The sequence below is a fragment of the Microtus pennsylvanicus genome, chromosome 4 (assembly GCF_037038515.1).
Source record: "Microtus pennsylvanicus isolate mMicPen1 chromosome 4, mMicPen1.hap1, whole genome shotgun sequence".
NCBI classification, from domain to species: domain Eukaryota; kingdom Metazoa; phylum Chordata; class Mammalia; order Rodentia; family Cricetidae; genus Microtus; species Microtus pennsylvanicus.
In genome coordinates, this window is record NC_134582.1 from 106,725,180 (window position 1) to 106,740,268 (window position 15,089).

Genomic DNA, 15,089 nt, shown 5'->3' on the forward strand with positions numbered 1-15,089 from the left:
TGTGTAGGTGTTCACACCAGTCCATTTGTCTTCACACTGGCAGACTGCGACCTTTTTTATTGGGCCTTCACAGGGGCCTGGGCACCTTTGGGAGCCTGAGCTGTAGCTGAGGCCTCTGCCTTGGCTTGAACCTTGGGCTTTGTTTTTTGGAGCCTACGACCCCTGGCCACATAGCTTCGAATCTGCTTCCCAAGCTTGGGGTGAGCAATTAAAGCCAGACGGGTGAGTTTGCGGGTGGGGCCCTTTGGCACCTTGGGCTTCACCACCTGGGGCTTCACCAGGGCCTTGATGGCCTCTGCACGTGCGCTCATGGCCTTTGCATTATTTGCCTGCATCTTCTTCAGGCCTTTCTTGTTGTGCTTCTTGGCAAAGCGCATGTTCCTCAGGAACTTGGGGTCAACCCCCTTGAGAGATTCGTATCTTTGTGACCGGGTTTTCTTGATGCCGTTTCTGTGCCATTTCCGGGACTGGTTGTGTGTGGTGTGGTTCTTGGACTTGGCCATGGCTGGACGGTAATCGGCGGCTCCCGAAGCGCCTACGACCGGAAGAGAAAGAGAGCCAACATAGATATTTTGATGCCTTGACTTTGAAATTTGGATCTAAGGACATGATGCTTTGGAAAGGAGTTTCTTATTTTGTTTTTATAGAGGATGAGACCCTGTTCATTTCTTCTATTTCGATTTGGTATGATGGACCACGCCCTCCTGAAGGGTTGGTGTGAACACCTTCAGAAAATTGCTTCGCTCAACTGCCAACTGAGATGAAACTAGCACACAGGTTATACCATGAAAGACCTAATTAACAATGCCCCCATTCATCAGGAAGCAGTTTGGAGAGAAAAAACTGCGCCCATGTTCCCAAATATGGTTTATAAAAGTTCTTTAACATTTAAAGGGGGATATGATATAGATATGAATAATTTGTATTAGTATAGATTTTGCTTTATTGATAGAGATTTAAGGTCAATTTTGTTATATGTATATGCATATTTCTGCTATTGATTAAGATACTGTGATTGTGTAGTTCATTTAAAAATGTAATGTATAATTAGAAATATAGATTGTTAATAGATAATCATAATAGTCAAGCTTGTAGTTATGTTAGTTAAGATTTTCTAGATTTGCATAGATATATTTTAGATAGGCATTCTTCATATTTTTCAAAGATTATAGAATATGGCATTTTAAATGTTTTAATAACTTAGGACTTTTCATGACAATGAGACACTCTGCTCCTGGCAGCACCAATCTACTTCAAGAAGAAGATGGGCATCGAAGAGGATCCTTATGGAGTTTGATAGCCATTTGGGCAAGAAACTGCTCTTGCCTGGATTATTGCATAAACTGGAAACAGAGAACCCGCAGAGAGAGGACTACTGAACTTGCCTAAAGGTGAGATGATCTTTCGGGGTTCCTGATTCATGAAGGAGTCTGCAAGACATTCTGCAGGATGCAACAGAACTGACTTTGAAATTTCCTGCTTTGTGGAAATGTCTGCTGGAAACTATGGGCCTGTAGGCCGAAGATGGATGCCCCAACAGTACAGAGAAAATTTGGGTGACTGTCCAGGCAGTGAGATGTCTCTGTCATTTCTAGAGTTTTAAAAGTTGCTTACTTTTTGTTTGCTTAGGTAATATTGTATCTTTCTGGAGTCTTTGATGGAGTTAAGAATAGTTAGTTATAGTTATAGTTTTCCTTAGTTATGATAAAGATTATTGTAATTTTTACTTGATAACCGTTTTGTTATATGTAATTTTGCTATGTTAAAGTTAAAGCCTTTTTTTGTTGTTGTTGTTTAAACCAAAAAAGGGGAAATGATGGAGGAAGGTCATTGGTTAAATAAAAAGAAACTGCTTGGCCCTCATTGGTTAGAAGATAGGTGGGAGGAGTAAACAGAACAGAACCCTGGGAGGAAGAGGGAGTGATCTCAGACTCCACAGCTCTCCTCTCGGGGGCAGAGGCCTCAGAGAGACGCCATGCTCCCAGCTCCCAGGCAGACGCACGCGATGAAGCTCCGACCCAGGATGGACATAGGCTAGAATCTTCCCGGTAAGCGCACCTAGGGGCGCTACACAGATGATTAGAAATGGGCTAAATTAATATGTGAGAATTAGCCTAGAAGAGGCTAGATAGAAATGGGCCAAGCAGTGATTAAATGAATACAGTTTGTGTGTTGTTATTTCGGGCATAAGCTAGCCAGGCAGCCGGGGTGCTGGGGATGCAGCCCCGCCGCTCCTATTACTACACCAAAGGGTACTCAAAGAAATAAAATCTGAAAGATGGATATGTTCCATTGTAGAATTTGGAAAACTAAAATATGTATACCACATCATTGATACCTATTCAGATTTTTAATGGGCATCTGCTTTGTGTTTGGAAAAGGCTGATTCGGTAATCACACATTTGCTAGAAGTTATGGCCATCATGGGTGTATCTGTACAAATAAAGACAGATGATTCTCCAGCATATGTCTCAAAGAAAATGAAACAGTTTTTTGCTTATTATAATATAAAGCATATTATAGGTATTCCACACAATCCTATAGGGCAGGCAGATATAGAAAGATCAAATCAAAGTCTAAAGAATATGTTAAATAAGCAGAAAGGAATGATAAATACTCCCAGAACTAGATTGCATAATGCTTTATTAACTTTGAGTTTTCTAAATGGTAATGAGAAAGAAACAACAGCTGTCGAGAAGCACTGGATAACATGTTGGGGAACAGGTTTTGATTTTGTTTTCATGGGAGAAGAAAAACTATGGATACTATCAAAATTGAGAAGGATTTTATTTGAACAAGAGATTTTTTTAGAAGAGATGATATTTCATCAAATAGCATTGCTGTTTAGTCTAAAGTAACCTATAAAACTAACAAATGCTATAAAACTAAAATGCTTTTAATTTGAGGAGCTATAACTTGCCAAAAGAGAGAGAATCTCCCCAAAATTAGGGTTGGGAAAGAGTTTTGTTTCCTTTTTCAGGAGAACAAAGACATCCAGCTAAGGAATCTGAAGACCACTGGACAGATGAGACATCTGAAGAAAAAGGACAAATCATCCAGAAAACAATGTCTCAGAAGAAGAGTAAATTGGCTTATTGGTATAGCACATTTCCAACAGGATAGACTTTTATAAATCTTCCCAAATGTTTGTTTCTGCTGTTCTCTACAGACATATGATACAAATGGTCTTTTTGTAGGTCTAGTTCAATCAAAGATTAAAGCTGGCTTGGAGTTGGAGTGTGGCTCTCCTTCCCTAAACCCAAGCACGCTTATTAAAGTGAAATCCCAATCTCTTATGTCAGAAGAGCCACCTAGTATGGGACAGAAGAAAAACAAAAGTGTGAGGACTATTTTATTGCTACTAATCTCCTAAACCTTTGGTTTTATATTGGCTCTTTAACAGCTTTTCTTAAGGTATAAGATTTATAAGATTAATACACATATATTTTAAACGTTTGTCATGATATTAATGATCATACTTTTGGGGGGAGGATGGGAGAGTAGAGAGGGAAGTTAATGGCTGTGGAAACAGGGTCTCTTAATAGGTAGGAGGCATGTGCCTGCAGTTATAGCACTGGGGAGGTGGGGCAGAACAATTAGGAGTTAAAGGCCAGCCTTCAATATTCTATAAGTTTGAGGTCAGTCCCTCAAGTCCTGCAATCCTGGAATGTTGTAAGCTTGCTTATGACAGGGTACTTACTTGGACAATATTCTCAATGCTGTAACCTTTCTCTCACTTTATATCTCTCTTTAATGTTTTTTTCTTATGCTTCCCTTTTGCTGTTAAGAGATGGCTACTTTTTATTTTATCCTTTTCTTCTACGGAGAAGAATTCTCTTTCTAGAAAAATAAGAAATCTCCTTTAAAGAGCTGTGGTTGTAAAATAGTCAAAACATTTTTGCGTTGTCTAATCCCAATCTTAATGCTACACCTCTTGGCTTTTTATTGAGGCAGCCTTGACTGTCCTGGAACTTACAGAGATCTGCGTGCTTCTGACTCCTGAGTGTTAGGATCAAAGGCCTAAACCACCATGCCCAGTTTACTTCTGCTTTCTTCGGAGATTTTTCATGCTTTGTCTTTAGTGCCATCCGTCAGAGCCCTTCCCTTTGTTTTCAGGAGGGAGGCAGTCTGCATTCTCGCTGCTGCTTCTCTCCCCTTTCCTGGAATGCCGGCATCAGGGACGTTTCCATCCTTTCCTTTTCTTTGACAGTTGCTTTTGGAGTTCAGGAGTTTCTTGCAGATGGATGCTCTTCTCTGTCCTGCTCTGTCCCACAAACATTTCCAAATAATCACTCAGAGGCTTAAAATTACTTATAAACGTTCGGCTGCTAGCTCAGGCTTTTGCTAACTAGCTCTTAACACATAAACTAACCAATTTCTACTAATCTATGTGCCGCCATGTGACCACGGCATTATCTCATTTTCTTTATGTCTTGCTTCCTCAGTGGCTGCCATCGCCCAGACTCTACCCTTCTTCTCCTGTGTCTCAGCTTAGATTTCCCACCTGACTCTACCCTGCCTTGCCCAAGGCCAAAGCAGCTTTATTTATCAGCCAATGGAACAACACATATTCACAGTGTACAGAGAGATACCCCACAGCAGTTTCTTGAGTCCTAGGAGCAGTCGTGAACTTTTAGTTTTTGTAGGTGTCTATGTTGCTCATGTCCATATTTAACTCTTTCACCTGGACGTTGATTTTTTTTTCTTCATCCTAATTTTTTTTTCTGTTCTTCTGTAATAATGTTAGCATTTGTTACAGTTTCACTGAACTAAGAAATTTAATACTTCAATATTAAAAAAATACTCACCAGCTACTCTTGAAATAAGTTTATATTTCACTGCTAGGCTGGTTTTTCTCTTTTTCTTTTCGGCTTTTCAAGATTGGCTTTTTCTGTGCTAGCTGTATTGGAACTTTCTCTGTAGACCAGGCTGGCCTCAAACTCAGAGATCCACCTGCCTCTGCCTCTTAGTGTTTGGGACTAAAGGTAGGTACCACCACACTTGCCCTGCTAGACTTTCTTAATGCCTCTTCTGGAGAAGTGTTAAGAAACTGAAATGAAAAAAAATTATTTAAAAACAAAAAAGGAAAAGAAGCTAAAATGAGAATAAAAAATATTTTTAAAAATTCATTTTTATTAGATGTATTTTGTGGTGGTATTTTGTTTGTGTTCTAACAAATAAAGCTTGCCTGAAGATCAGAGAGCAGAGCTTACCACTACTTAACCATAGAGGTCTGGAGATCTGTGCAGACAGACAGGAAGTGATATGGCTAGGCAAAGAGAGGAATATAAGGCAGGAGACAGGAGTGCAGCTTTTTTCGGCTGAGGAGTCATGAAGGTAAGAGTTGGCTGTAGCTTGCTCCTTTGTCTCTCTCATCTTTCAGTGTTTACTCTGATATCTGGCTCTGGGTTTTTATTATTAAGACCAATTAGAACTCATAAAACAGTATTTATTTTATGTGCATGAGTATAGTGATGCACCGTATGTATGCAGAGCCAACAGATGTCAGAAGAGGGTGCTGGCTTCCCTGGAACTGGAGTTATGGGTGGTTTTGAGCCACTATGTGAATGCTGGGAACTGAACCTGGGTACTGAACCTGGGTACTCTTTATGGCTGAGCCATTGCTCCAGTCCCAGTTGTAAAATATTTAACTCTTGCTAGGTGAAAGCTTGTTTATGTCAGGACACAACCTCCCTCAGTAGTATATACTGCCATTGCTCCAGTCCCAGTTGTAAAATATTTAACTCTTGCTAGGTGAAAGCTTGTTTATGTCAGGACACAACCTCCCTCAGTAGTATATACTGCTTTTGCTCCAAATGCCACAAAAGGAAATCACTTAGGATCTCCAATAGACTTGTAATGTGGTATACATATCTAGACCACACTGCCACATTCCCAATATTTTTTTTCTTTTTGTTTTTTTGAGACAGGGTTTCTCTGTGTAGCTCTGGGTGTCCTGGAATCTTCTCTGTAGACCAGCCTGGACTCTAACTCAGTCACCACCTCTGCTTCCAGAGTGTTGGGATTAAAGACCTGCACCACCACCCCTGACTCAAATACTCTTTCAATCCATCTGTAAGTAACATTTTTGGGAAGTAACTGCTGTGGTAAACCAGAGGCAGTATTAACACACAATAACTATATAGCCTAAACATTTTGAAATTTATCTTGAAATAGGCCTTCCCTATTTCCTCAAGGGCGCACAATGTTTATGTGAGCTCACTTTAGTTACTCTGGTCCCTATATTCTTGCCTAGGGTATCCTGTATGATAGGAAAGCACTTACCACTATACTATTTCCCCAGCCCTCTGGGTAGCCTTGAATTTAGAATCCTTCTGCCTCAGTCGCCTGAGTATCTGATATTACAGGCCCTTGACACTAGACTTGGCTTCCTTCTTAGAGTCTCTGGATTCTGGGTTTCTCTGCCTGTGTCTTTGTAGTCACCTTCATTCACTTTCATCCTCTTACTACCAGGTCCCATCATAGACCCTTCGTTCTCCAGGAACCCAAAACGTCTGGCTTACGCGCATTGATGCAAACATGGGCTCCAAATTCTACAATCTCTCTGACCTTGGGCAGGGTAATTATCAATGTGTAATCAATCACTCCTTAGTTACTGCAGCTGTAAGTCAGGAGTGATTGATTATAAGTGACAATGGCAGTTGGTTGGTTATTGCATTATTGTAATGTAGTTGGTTATTTTTTTACTCTTTACTCTTTGGGGTGGTTGCCACCCAGATCCCAAATAAATACACACAGAGGCTTATTATTTCTTACGAATGCCCAGCCTTAGCTTGGCTTGTTTCTTGACCAGCTTCCCTTAATTTAAATTATCCCATTAACCTTTCGTCTCTGAACTTTTATTTTACTCTATTTCTGTATGTCTTTCTTTACTTCTTTCTCTGTGGCTTGCCATGTACCTAGGTGGCTGGCCCCTGAAGTCTTCCTCTCCTCCTCTTTCTCATTCCTTGATCTTCTCTTCCCAGATTTATTCTTCGTATTTATTCTCTCTGCCCGAGTTCCTTAAGTGGAACTGTAGACTTGGCCTCCATGTTAGACATAAAAGAAAACACTATAGCTGACCAAAAGAACACTGGACTGTAGCTGGTCTGGACAACACTGTGTTTGGAAACCACTTTCTGCAGTGTGGTTATTTTCATGTTTACTTTATTTAGTTTTGTAGTAAGGGCAGTCTAACATAGGGCTTTGGGCAAGCACGCAAGCTTTCTGTCTCTGAAGTATTTTTCCAACCTAAGGGGTCCTTTACACTGTCAATCTATCACACTGCATAGTATTTCATGTTCAGCTCAAAAAAGCAAGCAAGCAAAGAAACAAAACCCCACTAGTCACTCATTAGACCATTCTTTACAGGCAGGCAGGGGAAGAACCTTCATGAAATCCAATTCTCTGCTTATAGAATTCTATGAACCTTATTAAGGAAGGGAGATTAGGCTTTTACAGAATCTAACATAATCTTAAAATATACCTTAGAATATAAAAAGTAGGAAAAGAAACAGAAAATAAAACATGGATTGTCTTAATTTTTCAGGGTTCGGTGTCTTTTTCAGCTATTCTACGAAAAAATCTAAAGACATCAAGTTCAGAATGATTTTTTTCAATTACCTATAATCAGTTGTCAGGTGTTAAATACTTATGTTTTGTTACTAATTATCATTTAAAAAAAGAAAGAAAGAAAAAGTAAGGCCGTGTTATGTATCAGAAACCTGACCTTTCACTTTCAAAGTCCGAAATACTAGAATTGCAGGCGTGCGTCGTCACTCTCCACGTGTTTAAAGTTCATAAATTATCATTACTTCTCAGTGTGTAGTGAAAAGGAACAAGCTTCAGCTAGTCTAGACCGACTATGCATCTCTAGTCCCATGATCTCAGAAAAAAATTCTGTCCTGTCCTCAGGAATTACTCGAAAGCTTTTCCTGAATTGCTTCATTTCACATCTCCAACTTCCAATGCGCGTTCAGTTTCTCAGAAGAGTTTAAAAGGCTGGATTGTGCTCCACTTCATAGGATGTGATTGACCACAAGTCAATCAACAAGAATATTCGGTGGGATTAATAAAGGTCCAAAGGAAAAGGAAGAAAAAGGCCCCGCTGGGATTTGAACCCAGGATCTCCTGTTTACTAGACAGGCGCTTTAACCGGCTAAGCCACGGAGCCAGAGCTGAGAAGTCATGTAGTTATGTATTATTTGAATAGAATGTCATACATTAGTAAGGTTCAACAACCCTGGAAATTGGCTTGGAAATGAAAAAGATCAGAAACACCAGTCACAACCAAAAAAGAACTTTCCCTTAAATGATTTCTCTAAAATCTGGACTAAAGCAACGACCTCCCGTTGACAAAGGCTGAAGTCAAAGGAAATCTCGTTTCAAACATCGCTGCCTCGGAACCGCATATGAGGGTGTGTGGTTGCGGGTGTGAGTCGCATCTGTAGGCGCTGCAGAAGCACAGGGAAGAAAACCCGTTAGGAGACTCGGTTTATCTGGTTTAAGGGAAAGCAAAAACAAAGGATCCTAAGCGTTTCTTTGGATGATACAGGACTCCTTGAGGCCAAATCTGGAACAAACAAATCAGTACTATCACTTATTTTGATTCCCAAACATCAAGGAAAAAAAAAAAAAAAGATGCTGTTTGTGATCTTTGTAGGTAAGAAAGAAGAAAACACTCTCAGCCGTGGCCGGTTAGCTCAGTTGGTTAGAGCGTGGTGCTAATAACGCCAAGGTCGCGGGTTCGATCCCCGTACGGGCCAGCATAAGCTGTAGATTTTGTACTACTGCATTTGGTTCAGAAATCTTCCTGCACTTCTTTCTAATAGTTTGTCTGAAACTTGTCTTGGAGACATCACGTGTGTTTTCACCACACCAATTTTGTGCTTTTGATCAGTGGCCCTTGGGTATCCTAGCAACTGGTAAACCTGCTCCCTGAGGTCCTTCATTAGCTGCAATTTCCTCCTGATGTATTTAAGCTTCTAAGTCCTTCACAGCCCTAATTATGGGCACTTGGCCTTTCCTCACTTCCATTGGACCTCGACCTTGCTAGGTCTGTTCTTCGTGGTTCTAAAACTCTATCCTCCTTAACAGCTCCAAATATTGAGGTCCCGGTGGCCAGGTGGCCCTAGTCTGTAAGAAAGTTGGCTGAGTATGAAGAATTGAAGTGAGCCAGAAAACAGAATTCCTCTATGAGTTTTTCTTTTAGTTCCAGATCTGACTTTTCTCAACCATGATGGGAACAAACCCTTTCCTCCCCCAAGTTGCTTTTAGTCATGGTGTTTTATCATAGGAAAAAATACCCAAATATTTGAGTCTGAGAGGATAAATTTCCCTGGGATGATGGATTATCAGATAGGCCTGAACCAGCTCCAGACACTGGGTAACCTCATTAGAAGACACACTCCTATGATGACAGGCATGAGATACTTGGAAAAATGCATTCGTTGTAGCAACATAGGCTGTATTGAAGATATTTGTCTGCTGAATGAGTTAAGGACGCTGGATGATACAGAAACTTTGACATGGAGCAGTCTGGGAAAACTTTACCTAGGTAGGATTTTGGAAACATGGTATCAACTTTCTAGAAAAATAGCTAGGCTTTGGGGAGGGACAGACAAATTAGAATGGCTGATGGAGACCAGGAAGAGGAACATCTTTGGAGATATTCTAAGGATTACCTTTTGAGTCAATCCAGAGATGTTAGGGGACTTCCCAGCAGGGAGGTACCTGATACAGATATTGGAAGAAGGGCTAGTAATTTGGAGTCTGGGAGCTCAACAAAGACAATAACATAAACCAGGCATGGTGGCTCAGGCCTGTGATGTAAGCTTTTGAGATGCTGAGATAGGAGGACCACTGTGAGCTTATGGACAGCCTGGGCTACAAGTTCAGTTGGTAGAAGACTCGCAAGAAGCTCCATCCCTAGCACCACATAGAACCCAGCCCTGGAGCGAATGCCTGCAATCCCAGCACAAGGTCGGTGAAGGCAGAGAGTTAGAAAGTCAGGCTGCCTGACCTACCGGAGGCCTTGTCTCAAACAGAAAACTGAAAAGCAGAAACAAAAGACACGGTCAACTTTTTTTTTTTTTTTTACCAGGGGTGACCATCTTCAGAGGACTTCTGATTCACCACCAAACATACAGACTCCAAATGAATACACTGTGGGCTATGGGTTAGTAGGAGCCTATCCCAAGTAAGGAGCTCTTGAGTTCTGCCCTGGAACTGTTATGTTAGAATAGGACAAAATTTCTTTCTTCCCCCGAATTTCTTCTTGGTTTAGGATGCAGCTCAGCTGGCAGATTATCCTATGTGTGTGTGTGTGTGTGTGTGTGTGTGTTTTCTTTTTTTTTTTTTAATTGGTTTTTCGAGACAGGGTTTCTCTAGCTATTTATTTATTTATTTATTTTTTATTTTAGAGCTTGTCCTGGAACTAGCCCTTGTAGATCAGCCTCAGATTCACAGAGATCCGCCTGCGTGTGCTCTTGATTAGCTTTCCTGAGGCCAGTCACATAATACCCGGTACAGAGGGTTGAGGGCGAGCCAAATGTGCTGCTGCATGCCCGGAATTCCAACACAGGAGAGGCCAAGGCAGGAGGATTGCTGAGAGTTAGAGGCCAGCCTGGAGTATCTAACAAGACCCTGACTTAAAACTAAACAAAACTAAGCACCACCATCCCGAACCAAAACAAGTGGAAAGCGTGGTAAGCAAAACTGAGGAGATAAAAGAAGGGGCAAACGCTGCACTGTGGAACCACGGGAATGGATTTCGAGTGCAAAACTAATTGAAAACATGAACAAAATTCCATTGCTTTCTTGCCTTGTGTTAGGAAAATATATATCTTCCTCCTCCGTCTAGATTTTTCCCCCTTTGTGGAGGGGGTAGCAGGGTTTTGCTGTGTAGCCTTGACGTCCTGCCTCAGTGTCCCCAATGCTGCTGGCATGAGCCACCACTGGCTTTTCTTCTTTACAATATCTGTTTTACTTCTGTATGTCTGTGTCCCTCGGTGTCCGTATGTGAACCATGTGCTGCAAGAGCTCAAATGGTCAAAAGAGGGCATCATGTCCCCAGAGACTGTAGTGACAAACAGTGTGTGTCACCATGTGGGGTCTGGGAATTAAATGTGGGACCAAGAGCATCAGTAAGCATCTCTCCAGCCCTCTTCTTATTTTTAAATCTTGTGTTTTTTTTTTTTCTTCAGCAAACTCTTGTATGTTAGTATTATATGTCTTCTTAGCAGGACAATGAGCTAGATATCCACATAGTTGGCCAAACATCACCATGGCTTTTCCTCCTTAGACAAATTTAACATTTACGCAGGGCAAAGGAGATGATCCTTCTGAATGGAAGTGGGTTTCATCCAATTAATTGCAGAGTCGAATAGAACAGAAGCAGTAACCCCCTCTCCCCATCTTCCCAACACATACAGAAGAGGCCCTGCCTTCCACGACGGACAGCTTTTGGGCTGAGACATTGTCTGGTTGGTATTAAACTAGAATTGAAATGTTGTCAGCTCTTGCTAGGAATTGAGCTGTTAGTCTGTAAATTGCAAATATGCCATTGACTCCAATGGGCTAATTGTAAGTTTTGTGAGTTGTCTATCTTTTTTTTTTTTTGCTACTGATTGGCCTAGTAGCTTAGACTTTTTATTAATTCATATAACTTATATTAGCCCATTATTCTTGTCTATGTTAGCCATGTGGCTCGGTACCTTATTTAGCGAGGCAGTCACCTCTTGCTTCTTCTGTGGGCTGGGTCACAACTGCCGTAAGTTATCTAGCTTATATCGATATGCACGTTTTTACTTCGTATTGGTTTTGTTTCTCACTAATCAGATGACAAAGATCAGTTCATTAGGGTGAAGCTGTAGGGGTGTGGATAGCTTTATAATTTCTAGAGGAGGATGAGCCTAATTTAAATTTTCATTTTTCTTTCTTGAATGAGTTTCTCTTTGAAAAGACAATCCAGGCTGGGCCGTGGTGGCACAGGCCTTTAATCCCAGAGGCTGGTAGATCTCTTTGAGTTCAAGGTCATTCTGGTGTACAGGATAAAACAAATAAACAAAACCCCAAAGAAACTCCGTCTGTGGAGACCCTCCCTCTTTAGCAGAAAGTCTGGTAGAGCAAGGAATCATGTTTCCCACTAGCGCTGCGTGTCTGCTACTCAGACGTGCGCTGGAAATGGGCCTTCAGCACACGGATAGCTGGTGTTGCATTGTATGTTAGGATGAGGATAAGATCTACAACCAAATGTGTACTATACTCAATAATATAAGTTGTGTTTTTTATGACACATAGAAAATGTGTATTTATATTAATATAGAATAAAATGATCGATCAACTTCCAGGTAGTGAGAGGAAGTGTTGGGACCTGTCAGAAGCAGAGGAACCAGGACAGAAAGGTCTAGATGGTTGGAGGTCCTAGAGGTGCTCAGCCCACTCTGTACGGTCCTTAGCCACCTACCCTGTGCAACCCAAATGCTGACCACAATGTTTCCATCTTTGCATTCTGTTGTCTGTTTCGATAAACAAAACACTCATTAGTTTTCTGTTGTGGTGTCAGCCGAGGAGACACAGTCTCACAAATCCGACAAGGAAGTCGCACACACTTTAATTGCTCTGAGTTCTGGTCCACATGTAATTTCTAGGCCACCAGAACTGCAGAATGAAACCCTGTCAAAGGAAAGAAGAAAGATTTAAGTTCAAAGATAAGCGAGGCTGTGTTCCCATCTGCCTGGCAGCTAGTGCAGCAATATTATGGATGAGTGAGAGGAGGCGTTTGCAAAATGCAAAAAAAAAAAGACACTCTTCAAATGAAAACAAATAGCCCCACTGTGCTTTGACTGCTGCCTGCGTGCTATTGTACACTTTCACACACATACACATACAAACACACGCATGCACACATTCACTAAATAGGATTTTTAAAAGTTTATTACAGGGTTCACCTCTTTTCCCCCACCCTTTTAATTTCTTATCTAAGAGACAATCTGAGACGTTTTAGTTTTCTCTTTGCCGTCTATCTTTTGTTTGTTTGGGTTGCTTGGTTCTGTGTTTCTTCACTAATCATTTTTCATTCTCTAGGTGGGAGGTCTCCGGCATAAATGCTGATAATTTCTTGTGAGCCAAAGGCAAATTCACCTCCGCCCTCTGTACTATACCCCAGTCGCTCTCGAGGGTTACTAGCTAGTCCTGATCATTACCGCTTCTAAGTGTCTCAGCCATGAAAACTGATGGCCAAGCTGTTTCATTAGGCACAAATCTCAGTTACCTCTGGTGGTAAGAATTTGTCTAAAACCTAAAACCTGCAGAGAAAGGAAAATGTGGTATTGGCACACAAACCCCGGTTCTTCCATTTACCAGAAAGGTACTTTAACCAGCTATAACATAGGCTCCACAAGCTATGGTCTACGATAATACAGTATATTATAAAATTCTGTTGTGCTCGTGTCATGAGACCCCCCAAACAAGACCACCACAGAGCCGTTATCTGATGCAAACACAAAGGGGTTTATTGATTGCAGGTCTGGGCTTAGTCCACTGTCCAGCAATGAGTGGAGGAGAGCCGCCCTAAGCATTTACAGGTTAGGGTTTATATAGGGAAAACCACAAATGGGGCACAGCCTTCCTTGTCAGAGGGTCTTGCGGTAGCTGACGTTTGATTGAACGGGAAGTACAGAATTGAAGATTCAAGTAGTTAAAAATACATCAAGCGTGGTTAAGGCGTGTGGTTAGTAGCTGTCATTAATCATGTGACATTACCCTCATTAGTCATACCCAGGGTGAAGTTCAACTCGTTTTGGGAACTTGGGGTTATGGAGAAGGCATGAGAGGGGTGGTCTTAGTTTGGTTCAAATTTGACCCTCATAATTCCTTGTCCAAACTCAGACTTTATTTTTTCAGTTACTGAAACATGAGGGGATCGCCCTTATGTTATCCGTTTCATCTCTGCCCATCGGACCCTACAGTTTTCTCAGTGTCACATGGGAAATGCTCTCAGCCTCCTTTACTGGGACTTGGTACTAGGGTGACGTGATCCAAACAACATCAACAGATGAGATTTCTTGAGTTCAGTTCCTTGGGTAAGGAATCTTCAAAGAACATCCTTCCAAATTTGAATTTCCGGCTATTTAAGATGAAAGCGACTGCCCCCCCAACACAAAGCAAATGCATCACGAAAACAAACAAACAAACAAGCCAGCAAACAACGACCGACACCGTCGTCATAGTGACACACCTACAATCCTAGCATCTGGAGGCAGTAAAACCTCAAATTTTAGACCACCCAACATACGCCTTGCCTAGCTTGCTCAAGCCCTGGGTTTGATTAAGGCCTGCTGGCGCATTCTTGTGCCAGCATTATTAGAGTGGCAAAGGTAGGGAGATCTCTGTGACTCTGAGGTCAACCTTGGTGTACAATCCCGTAACCCCAAGCCTGTGGGGCAGGAGGTTTCCTGACTCTTCCCCGCCACCAGTGACTTTTCTTTGGAAATTAAGGAAAAATAAAGATTTTTCTAGAATGTTAGAGGTGATCATGAAGAGCGATTTCTTTTTTTTTATTATTAAAATTTTTATTAAAAATTTCCACCTCCTCGCCTCCTCCTATTTCCCTCCCCTTCCCCTAACCCTTCCCCTAACCCTGAAGAGCGATTTCTTAAGGCACAGTAAAAAAATTCGCCGTCAGTCATCCTGTTCCAACAAAAGTCTACATTAAAAACAATTAAACACAGGTGTATCGATTTTAGTAGAGAAATATGTTTAGCTGAAAACTACCTTGGCACTGGGATGGCCGAGTGGTTAAGGCGTTGGACTTAAGATCCAATGGGCGAATGCCTGCGTGGGTTCGAACCCCACTCCCAGTAGGGCTAGGTGTAGTTATTATGCGTTCGTGTGCCCTCTAGTAATTTTGAAGCACACCTAACCCATAAATAAGAGTGTTATTTATTTTGTGTTTATTTACTTATTTTGCAACAAGCCCTCCCCCGTAGCTCGGGCTGGTCTCGCTTCTGGTTCAGCTCTCAAGCATCCGACATAGCGGCTCCATCTTCACGTTTTGCCACAGGCAGTCGCCTGTGCGTGATTTTCAA

General features: G+C 41.6%; 3 non-coding genes across 3 annotated transcripts; 2 read left to right on the plus strand and 1 right to left on the minus strand.

The window, feature by feature from the left end:
* Positions 1-8,099: 8,099 nt before the first annotated feature.
* Trnat-agu (transfer RNA threonine (anticodon AGU)) lies at positions 8,100-8,173 on the minus strand. The gene has a single exon. It is a non-coding gene; the product is annotated as a tRNA-Thr (tRNA).
* A 518-nt stretch (positions 8,174-8,691) lies between these two features.
* Trnai-aau (transfer RNA isoleucine (anticodon AAU)) lies at positions 8,692-8,765 on the plus strand. The gene has a single exon. It is a non-coding gene; the product is annotated as a tRNA-Ile (tRNA).
* Positions 8,766-14,781: 6,016 nt separating this feature from the next.
* On the plus strand, positions 14,782-14,864 carry Trnal-uaa (transfer RNA leucine (anticodon UAA)). Its single transcript has one exon. It is a non-coding gene; the product is annotated as a tRNA-Leu (tRNA).
* Positions 14,865-15,089: the final 225 nt, after the last annotated feature.